Source organism: Pseudochaenichthys georgianus, chromosome 3 (genome assembly GCF_902827115.2).
Source record: "Pseudochaenichthys georgianus chromosome 3, fPseGeo1.2, whole genome shotgun sequence".
NCBI classification, from domain to species: Eukaryota; Metazoa; Chordata; class Actinopteri; order Perciformes; family Channichthyidae; genus Pseudochaenichthys; species Pseudochaenichthys georgianus.
In genome coordinates, this window is record NC_047505.1 from 50145572 (window position 1) to 50156786 (window position 11215).

The following is an 11215-nucleotide window of genomic DNA, read 5'->3' on the forward strand; positions in this document are numbered from 1 at the left end:
GCCCACTTACATGTGGCAGCTTTGTGAATACATAAATTAAAAGCAGTACAGTAAACCCTGCTTGTGCGGCATTGGATAGAAAAGCCTCGTGTGGGTCTGTGTTCTTGGCGTGTACCCAGACTCCCTGCAAGCCATACGGAAAGCCCAGAGAAGAAAGGCGCTTTGCTGCGTAACACCCGCAGAGGTGGGTGTTGCTCCAGTCACGAGCGGCGGGAGGAGCGTGGCAGCTGTGCGGGAGGAAGACTCGGGAAGCCACACCCTGAGATGAGACAATAACACAGTGGCATGAAACAACACGCACTGTTTCATTTGGACATCGTTTACAGTCTGGTACGAGCAACGCACCTGTCACCTCGAAACACAGTGATGGGTGAACAGCAAACCACTTTCATTTCCATTTCTTCTTGCACTATTTTCTTCATGTCTCAAGTGGAATGTATGTTGCATTGTAAGAGGAGCATGACACCTATGAGTTGTATTGCCACAACTACACTGCAGCTGTTGTGCATATGACAACAAAAGATATGCCTTTGATCTTAAATCGCAGGTTAGAAATAATAATGCATAAGAATGAAACATTAGATTAAATGAGACGAACTCCAATAGCTGGTGCCAGATACATGAGCATGCTTGCAGATGGAGATAAGTCCTCTCCAGTATGCGATAGACTTTCCCACAGGTTTTAAATCGGTTTTTCTTGTTCAAGCTGTCACTTAGGAAACACACCTGACAAACATACTGCCTACAGATCCAAGTGAAGCAGCTCCTCCCGGTGCAGAGGGCTAATACTGAGCATAGAAGTCTGAGATGAATTATGCACATCCTGGATTTTGATATCCCTCCCACAGGGCTTTTTCTCTTTTCATTAAAGCTCTATTCTTTGTTCCAAATACGCATCCTTTTTCTTTTATGAGAAGATCCTTTATTACAAATCAGTGCAAGATTAAACAGCTTACTGTGTGTGCGTTTCTCTGAGGCGGACGGCTGGTCTCGGGCTGCAGGCGGGTCACGTCGACACCAGCCCAATTTGGTGAGGTCAATAAGTGGAAGTGGCACTTTGATATCAATACAATCCCAATACAATCAATGGTACACTGTGCACTGAGATGCTTTTCTGAGGCATCAGCGGCGGACCCTCACATCTGGTGTGTCTCCTTCTATCATGGAAACTAAACGTATTGGACTGGAACAGCTGAGCTGGAGTAGTCTGCCAGATGCAGTCTGACATCGGAGTTCGAATATCATATTAGAATATGAATTCATAAACATTCCCACACACACACACACCACACACACACACACACACACCACACACACACACACACACACACACACACACACACACACACACACACACACACACACACACAACACACACACACACACACACACACACACACACACACACACACACACACACACACACACACACACACACACACACACACACACACACACACACGATTTGGGACCTTCTGAGACTTCAGATAGCTGCCCTCACTTCCTGTCCCTGATTTGACTTATTTCATATGTAATGTATCCCTTATGGAACCAGAAAGTAGACAAACCCTTTCAGTATCATCCCTCAGATTTAAAATCAGAATCATTTATTCAATCCAGAGAGGAAACTGGATTTGTGTCTTTATTTTAGAATACACCTTTTTTTATAGTTATAAAAACATATAATAAAAAAGGTCTAAAGTACAATATAAATATTTGAAATAAATACATGTATATAAAAAAGGGGAATTAAGAAGTGTGCATATTGTAATACAATATATATAATACAATATATACAATGGTGTAGATACGATAATGAAGTTGAATTATAGTTGAAAAGCTTTTGTATTATGTGTTCACTTAGCTTAAGAGACTATCCACATGCATTTCATAAAAGCGATACTTAGGACAAAGTCAAAGAGGAGATGGCAGTAATACCAGCCACGCACATGTACCTGAGCCAAAGATGAAAGCATGCATCGCTTTACTTCAAATGCAGCTCAAGTGGAAACAAATTGGGGACACCAATTACGTTCCTCACTTGAGCTGTTGTGCCCTGCCAGCTGGTAAAAGTCACACACACACACACACACACACACACACACACACACACACACACACACACCACACACACCACACACACACACACACACACACACACACACACACACACAAACACACACACACACACACACCCACACCACACACACACACACATGCATAAACACCCCCCGCCCACTCCTACAGCGGCACTGTCTCCTAAATCATATAATCCCTAATGCCTAATTAATCATAATGACGTTAGAATATCTCCGATAAAAGCGACATGTGGATCGTCACGGTAGTGCACGTGAGAGAGTGGTGAGAAAAAGCCGTGCTATAATAACGATGTTTCACGGAGCTCATCCATATTAGAGGAGTCTTTAATGAACTCAGACCGAGGGGGACACTCCTCCTGGATCCGCGGGAGGGAGGACACTCACTCATCTCTATCTCTATCAGTATCAGCATCGCCTCGAAGACAAAGAGAGCGGTGCCAGTGAAGATCCGATCGCGCGGTAAGCCAGTGATAAAAGTCCCTGTGTTGTGCAGCCTGGAGGCAGACTCTCCGGTCCTGGGAGACTCTTTCCGGGATGCGTGAAGATGTGAGGAGTACCGAGCGAGAGGCGTTGTGATCGGGCTTTTCTGCAAGCATCACGCGAGGCATGTTTTCTCCACACAGAGAATCTACGGGGCGGCATCAAACTTGATCTGTTTTCTTCTCGGTTGCACGGCGACGGCGCTTCATCATTTCCGTATCGCGAGGGTCAGAGGAGCACGCGCTGTCCGTGGTGCTGACACACACACGCAGAGAGACTTAGCTGATCAACTAGTGAAGAGGAGCTCTCACCGCGTGCTTCATTCGGCTGTGAGGTGAGTCCAATGCGATGCGTGCCACTGTACAGACACGCGGGTTCATCCCGGTGTCTGCCTATCGCCTCCTAAAGCCCAGCGTCTGGTGTGTCCGTGCTGAGTGTGTTGTACTCCAGAGTGTGGTCCTGTGTTGGTATCTCACACCCTGAAGATACAAAGTTACTGTTTCAGTTCAGTGTTGGTTTTGTTCAGCTTAATGTAAAGGCTGCAGTTAAGCATCCTCATATGTCACACATTGCCTGTTGATTCCACTGCCTTTATCACGTTTTTAAAATACCATGGGGTTCAATCGGCTGCAAAATGTTCCTTCTTGTTCTGGCTTTCAACTCGTTTTGCGCCAAAGTTGGAGAACAAATGGAGCGCTTGTCTTTTCCCTAAATGCTTGTCGGTGAGTCCATTGCGATGTGTTTTAATGTATATATAAGCAGTTGTATTCCTATCTCTGGGACATTGTATTAGAACCTCCTAACGCCAGCAGCGTTGTGCGTCCATGTGTTCTTCGGAGTCGGATCTCATCGGTTGACATCCTAAAGATTGACAACAGATATAAAGTCACAGTATCAATCACTATTGACTTTGTGAAGGCTACAGTTCCAAAGTATTCATGTCACACATCGCCTGTTGATTTCACTGCCGTTATGAAGTTCTGGAAATACCATTAGGGGTTCAATCAGCTGGGAAAGAATCATTTTTCTTCTGGCTTTCAAACCTCCTCGCACCAGAGTTGGAATATGAATGCAGTGCTTGTCGTGTTGAGTCCAATGCGATGTGTTTCACTGCAGATACGCTGTGTTATCCCTGTCTTTTAGATTCTGTTTAGAGCCTCCTGAAGCCAGCACTGTGTCTGTATTGTTTCTGTGCAATGTGATCTCCTTTGTTGACATCTTAAAGATTGACTAAAGTCGCCGTATCAATCACTTTTGCTTTTGTTCAGCTTACTGTAGAGGCTTAAAAGTATGTCGCACATTGCCTGCTGATTGCACGGTCATTACTACGTTTCAAAAACACCATTTGGGGTTCAATCAGCTGACAAGTGCTCCTTCATACTTTGGCGTTCAGACCTTATTGCTCCAAAGTTTTCAAATGGATGCAGTGCTTGTCCTGTCCCGAGATGCTTGCATGTGCATTATACAGAGTTGATTTACTTCATGTAAGAAAGGACCAGGGTCATTGCAAGGTTACGCATATGACTACTTACAGTTCGCTGACTGCTGCTGCAGTTCGCTTCACATATGGACTGATGTATTGTTGGGGCGACGATGAGAGATTGATCTGCTTTCTGTCGGGTGCTAATAAAGCGCTTCGGATGTTTTAACAGTGCTGTGTGCTTTGCAATGTGTGCGCGATGTTATTCTTTTTCTGTTCGTCACTTTGCTGAGTCTGATTGCTGTATGCGGCGCACATCACCGGTACAACTCCTCCAGTAGTTTCCACTTCCTGGATCCCAGAATCAATTCATGCTCAGTGTCTTAAAAAACATCAACTTTGCAATTGATGATGATTATTTTCTCCAAACCTGTGGCTGGAGTTCAATCAGAGAATCTAAAAAAGTTCAGGACAGAGTTTGTGTGTGTGTGTGTGTGTGTGTGTGTGTGTGTGTGTGTGTGTGTGTGTGTGTGTCCTTGTTGAGCAGGTGTCACAAAGGATCTGTGTGTTTATTAAAGGATTTTAAAAATAGCAACCGCGCGCTAACTCGCCCCAGGCTTGTGTTCTGGGTTATGCCACTTGTGTAGCTCAAAGGATGTTGCCCAAGCATCTTGAGCACAACCGTAAGCGTTGTGGTGACTTTAAGACGTCATGTGTTTCCAGAGAGTTGTCGAAAGGAATCACACTTGCATACAGTTTGGAGATTTGGAGTGTGCAGCGGAAACAACAATTACTCCTTGCTTTCCGTTGCCTTTGCGCGCTCACTCTGTGCGTTGGTGGTCAGTGTAAAGATTGTTTAGATGTAGACGATCTTAAACAGGGCTGTAATTGTGACTACTGTGTCTTACTTGCTTTAATTAATCACCCTGTGGAGCTGAGAGGCAGCGTGGGTGTCATCAAAGCCGAACAAGGCCCCTTTGAGGTGGGAAACTGGCTGAATGACTTGCAGTCAATTAGGATCCATTTCAAAAGGCACGACTTCATTTCAAAGCCACATTTATTTGGTCCTATGTATTGAAATAGATTCTGTATATTTGTATTTCAGTCATCTAGCTCTAAACACTGTGCGCTGCGGTGCTAACAGCTGATTGGTTTGCACAAGCTAAAATTAAAATAGTAAAAGAGTCGTAGTACTGAAAAGATGTCGGTCAATTGAGACTAATGCACTTACAGAGGTATGGCTTATTGAAGCTAATGCACCTGCAGGTGTCTTGCTTATATTGTCATGGTTTATTTCACTTACGGAGCGTCCACACTACAGCTCCAAAAATAGCTTGGAGCTGGGCGTGTCTGGAGCTTGGGGATTTTATTCAAGCAACACGGCCAACAACCAATCACATGAATCTCCCGCCCCCGACATACAAAGCAAAAAACCCCGGGGATTTTATGCGAGCAATATATATATAAACTCCCCAAACAGGCGAAAACCTACCAGTTTCCCCCCCTGTCTCTGCCTCCTCCCTCCATGCCTGGTTCCTCCGGTTTGTATCCCGGTAGGTGAAGAGGGTCTGGTCATACAAAACCGGGTGAGTTGCTACGGCGATAGTTCGTTTCTCCTCCAACTTTTTTTGAAATATAGAAATGAACGGCGGGATATCTCTCCCAGCTTAGACGCGGTTTGATTGGCTACGGCTTGAGCTGTCAGATTTTGGGAAACGGGATTTGATTGGCTGGCGCTGGCTACTCCGGCGTCCTGAGACGCCTCGCTCTGCTACCCACAATTCAGTTCGGCGAAAAAGCGCGGCTACGTGACGTCACCCCATTGAAAGTGAATGGGCAGCTTGGAGCAGCTTGGAGCTTTCGACGCTGTCGACGCTGTAGTGTAGACGGGCCGTTACTGTTAATCACTTTAGATAAAAGCATCAGCTAAATCAGGGGTGTCAAACTCAAGGCCCGGGGGCCAAATACGGCCCGCGACTTCATTTTATGCGGCCCTCAAGAACTAGCAAAGAATACGCTTATTATACAGTTACGTGCCACTTTACAGAAGCACATTGCCCATATACTACACGTCCCACAATGCATCTCATTTTGTGAACTGCGCTGCGCACTGAAGAGACTTGCAATTAGTTGCAATTATTGTCCACATACTTCTGCTTTCAGACGTAATTATGAAGTCATTATACCCTCTCGATAATAATCCAATTCAGAGGCAATCATGTAATATAATACATCATTTTATATATATTGTATATTTATATATGTATATTTATATACTTACAACCGGCCCTTTGAGTGCAACCATAATGCTGATGTGGCCCGCCATGAAATTGAGTTTGTCCCCCCTGCTCTAAATGAAGTGTATGTAATGTCATTTGGCTCAAAACAAACCCGTAGTTCACACATATAATATTAAAGGAGCCCTATTGTGCATTTCAGGGTTTCCCCTTTCCTGTAGTGTGTTATTTAGGTTTTAGTGCATGTAAATGGCTGCAAAGGCTGAAATCCCTGCGTGAGAGGGAGTTTTCTCCTTTGTTTACTTCCTATAGTGACATCAGTATGTATTGTTCATACTTCGTTCGCAAGCGCTCCAACACATTGTACGTGATAGGCGAAGGGGCGGGGCTTCTCTACGCGGTACGCAGTTGTATTCCTATCTCTGGGACTCTGAAACCAGCAGCGTGTGTATCCATGTGTTTTTCGGAGTTGTATCTCATTGGTTGACATCAGATTGACAACAGATTTCACGTCACAGTATCAATCACTAAAGATGTTGTTCAGCTTGCTGTGAAGGCTACAGTGTGCCAGGGTTTCGATATTCACTATGCGAAAAACAACCCTCTCTAAGATCACAAACAAAGCTATAATTGCAAGTAAGGTTTCTCTGTTGCTTGAATCAATGACATGGCCACCCTCCGTCCGGAGAGATGCAGAGCGCAGGTGTCATCAAAGCAGAATGAGGCTCCTTTGAGGTGCGGGAACGCGGGACTCAATGCCTTCACTGAGCGGGGTCACTGGGCACACAGCAGAGCTTTGACGCGTACAAATTGTGCTCGAAGACGCCGCGTTGGTCCGTGGAGGCTCAGCGGCTGGCAGGGGACCAGCGGAGCGGGGACATTGCACTCCAGATGGCCCGGAGAGGCCAGAGGAAGAGTGCCGTCCAAGCCCAGCTGGGAGCAGGGGAAGCTGGACGGCCGGTCGTGCGTACACGTGATCGTGGGAGGAAGACGTGCTGAGAGAGATTGTACAAAGGAAAGGAGACAAGGAGAGGGTTGTGTGTGTGTGAGCAGGAGTGGGCGGGTTACTTTAACCAATAACTAGTTACAGGTCAAAGAACCCAATCAGTAACTTCATCTGTATCAACATATAAAAGTCATGTATCCGGATTACTTTACATTAATTTTGGATAACCTCAATATCAAAAGAAATGCAAATAGAAACAAAAGAAATAAATAACAATATGTGTTTTACTTAACTGTATGTGACGTGTAATCTGTTCAAATGTAATTGTCAACAGTTCCCTTCTTCATGTATCCTGATTACTTTATGTCGCCACATGTGATCCATTACTCCCGAAGCCTGTGTGTGAGTTTGTGTTGAAGGAGTGAGAGAGAGCGATTTAAATAGGCGCCTGTGTGTGTGTGTGTGTGTTTTGTGTATGTGTGTGTGTGTGTGTTTTGTGTGTGTGTGTGTGTGTGTGTGTGTGTGTGTGTGTGTTTTGTGTGTGTGTGTGACCGTGCATGAAAGCAGTGAAAGGAAGAGTGTGGGAGGGAGAAGAAATAAAAGAGAAGATGAAGGAGTTTGTATGTCTGTGTGTGTGTGTGTGTGTGTGTGTGTGTGTGTGTGTGTGTGTGTGTGTGTGTGTGTGTGTGTGTGTGTGTGTGTGTGTGTGTGTGTGTGTGTGTGCGATCCTTGTTGAAGGAGTGACAGGGATGCAGAAAGGCTTGGAGATGCAGAAAATGAACGAGAGAAAGAAACAGGCGCATGTGGGTGGGAGAGAAAATGAAACTGGAAGACGCGGGCATCTGTGTGTGTGTGTGTGTGTGTGTGTGTGTGTGTTTGTGTGTGTGTGTGTGTGTGTGTGTGTGTGTGTGTGTGTGTGTGTGTGAACATGGACTAGGAGAGAGTGCACGTGTGTGTCCCTGGGGAAATGAGTGTCTGAGGGGGAGAGAAAATTAAATTTAAGAAACTGGCATGGTGGGCTTCAGTGTGTGTGTGTGTGTGTGTGTGTGTGTGTGTGTGTGTGTGTGTGTGTGTGTGTGTGTGTGTGTGTGTGTGTGTGTGTGTGTGAAGGGCAGCATGTGTGGTCTTAATGCTGACCGTGGCATTCACTGATCATTGTACGCAGTAAATCAAAGCTGGAGAATCAAACACACAGTAAACAAGACAGAAAGAGTGTGTTATTCATTCGGTCAGACCCGGGTTTGGTCTGGTGTATTCCTATTGGTGTACAGGAGCCATGTGACTAGAGGCCCTGCTCATGTATCATCCTTTGGAGTCTTCTTTACACATACCATGTATAATTTAAAAAAAATAAGCTACGTGCAGCTATACACAGGCTTGTGGTGCTTCACATCAAAGCGGTGATGAATAAGCATCTTGTATTGGTACAACATGTAACCACGCGCTAACGAGCTAGCTCATAGTTAGCGGTAGGTTGAGCTGCAGAAAGGCAGAACATAAAGACATGGATTCGTGACAAATAGCAGAAAGGACGAATACAACGCTTTTTGCATGTTGTCGTTGCCATGGAGACGTTAGCAGACATGCTAGCAGAAAAGCAACATTCAAAACAAAAGGTGCATCTTGACTTTGAGTATCTTTTCGTCAGATGCCTCAAGATGTGTTTTGAGTGTGCAGGATGCAGTGAAGCTGGAGCATCATCCTAGTGTCCTTAGAAATAGCCCCCCGACATGTGACGTGCAGCTGTATTGTGTCACATGCTGTCCAGCAGACGGCCCCCCGCTGTGATCTCAGACATCCACTCCTCGCTCGGATTGAGAACATGTGTTACGGGACCCTCTTCCTCTTCCTCTTCCTCTGCGTGTTGTGTCGCTCTCATTCTAACGTGAAGCCACCTGAGAAACACGCAGAGCACGTGAGGTCGGCTTCACAGAGTTCACTTCGCCTCACTGTCTCCATCTGGGAAGCCGCTAGAGAGAAAGCCTGCTCTTCTCATTCTGCCACATCGGCCCTCTGATGGGACGGAGCATGATCTGCACTTTGATCACGATGAATTATTCCTATCCCTGGTTATAAATACTGTTTCCAGCAGCCAATCTCTCTTCCTCTCTGAGAGCAGGAATCTGTGCAGCACTCTCCTGAGTGTCTCTGCGGGAGCACTGCAGCTCTGCTCACAGATGAAGACTGGATCCAATACAATATTAGCGCTATTATGTGCGAGAAAGTTGTGTCTACAAGACAACGAAAAGAGTGTTTCTCAAGGGCTAGTCTGGTGTTATTTTCATTTTTACAACGAAACCCATAACATGTGTTGATGTGTCTCTTGGTATGTTCTGTGTCACAGCCTGAGAAAGCAGAACATCAATAAAGATGTCCACGAAAGACATCCGGCATCTTTTATCGAGAATGTATTGATTAAACATTAACACATATTTACTCTACGACATAACAACCATTCATAGTACATCTGTTTAAACAGTTGGTGTGTATTGCCATTCAGATGAGCATACACCATAACACAACAACAGCAGCTTTGGATATGTTCTTATTCTCTCAGTTAATTAAAACATATCATGTTATATGTCTCTTTGATGACAGGTAATTTGACTTTGAGTATGTCATGTTGTCCCGCATGTCCTCACTACATGTTATAGCACTTAAGATTAAAACACTCCGCAGGTAACAACACTTGAACTTTAAAGGTGGGGTAGGTAAGTTTGAGAAACCGGCTCGAGATCGCTAGAATTTGAAAATACACAACCGGAGAAAATCTGCCACTTCCTCACAGAGCCCCTCCTCCAACACACACGAACGCGCACATGACCAATGAGGGCACGAGATAACTTTGTGCCCCGATGGAAGGCTGACAGGCTAAACGGATTGGTTGTACTTTTTACAGTATTACGGCTTCCACAGATGAATTTTTTTTATGGATTTGTTGTCAAAGCACTTCAGATATTCATTGCTATCGGGATGTTAAGAGCATTCCATGGAATATAACAAAAAGTGTATCTCGAGCCGGTTTCTGAAACTTATCTACCCCACCTTTAAGCAGCACAGAGGGACAGAGAGGCTGAGTGGACGGTTTAGTATGCATGCGCTTTGTGGGCGGGGCATCTCTCTCTGCACGTCACTCAGACTCACCTGCTCACCAACACAGTCCCTGACCGCTGTGCAGAACTCACGCTCTCTTTTTAATCAGCTGTTGATTCTATGAAGGAGGTTATTTACTTCACGTGGCATTATGAATGCTTCTTGCGCCAGCCGTGGTGTCCATATACATTTCGTGTAAGCCATTGTCTGCCATTTTAATTTAATTGTATGAGGATAATCCTCGTGTCTGGTTATTATAGCGCGACCATTCAGGGAGGTTATTTCATGCAGAGGCTGCAAAGCGCCGTCGTAGAGAAAAATGATTTGCTGTTGGTTTGGACACAAGGGCTCGGGTTTGTTAGTTAGACATGTAATGAAAAGCATGCATGATTTGTAGCAGTCATGTTTGAATATTAAGTACATTTTTAACTGACCTACTTTTTCTTTTTATCTAAGTACATTTTGTGCACACGTATAACATCCCAACATAAACATATTGTCACTTTTTAAGTTGCTATGGAGAACTTGTTGGGTGCTATTTTACACATGCAGCAGTTATGGAGCAATGTTTTCCTTCATTTGGCACCTGTCAGATATTCACTTGTTTCTGGTCTACCTTCTCCTCGGGGAACGAGCAGTTCAATGCTCCACTATGTTCTGAAGCCTGTCTCCCACGGTGTCTGTGTGCAGTTTGATGAGCAGATAGCGAGCAGCGACTTTCCCCGGTAAAAGGCTGCCTGCTGTCGTCCAAAATAAAGACTGAAATAAAACACTCACCAGCCTCACTTTTGCTAATGTATTGAATATTGCGCCTGCATGACTCTGTTCCACTAGACTCACTTCTGGCAACAGGTCATTTTCTCTATTTAATTGTCCACTGCAGATATTACCACCTCAATGGAGGCGGGAAAACTGCTGTGTTACACATAGTGGTGCACCC

At 45.0% G+C, this 11215-nt stretch overlaps 1 protein-coding gene across 1 annotated transcript in view; it reads left to right on the top strand.

The window, feature by feature from the left end:
- The first annotated feature begins 2348 nt into the window (after window positions 1–2348).
- The window catches only part of LOC117444222 (carbohydrate sulfotransferase 8-like), a 345779-nt gene continuing 336912 nt past the window's right edge, over window positions 2349–11215 (top strand). Inside the window, exon 1 of the mRNA XM_034079883.2 lies at window positions 2349–2913. The gene's annotated coding sequence lies outside the window, so the exon portion shown is untranslated. The remainder of the gene's footprint in view (window positions 2914–11215) is intronic.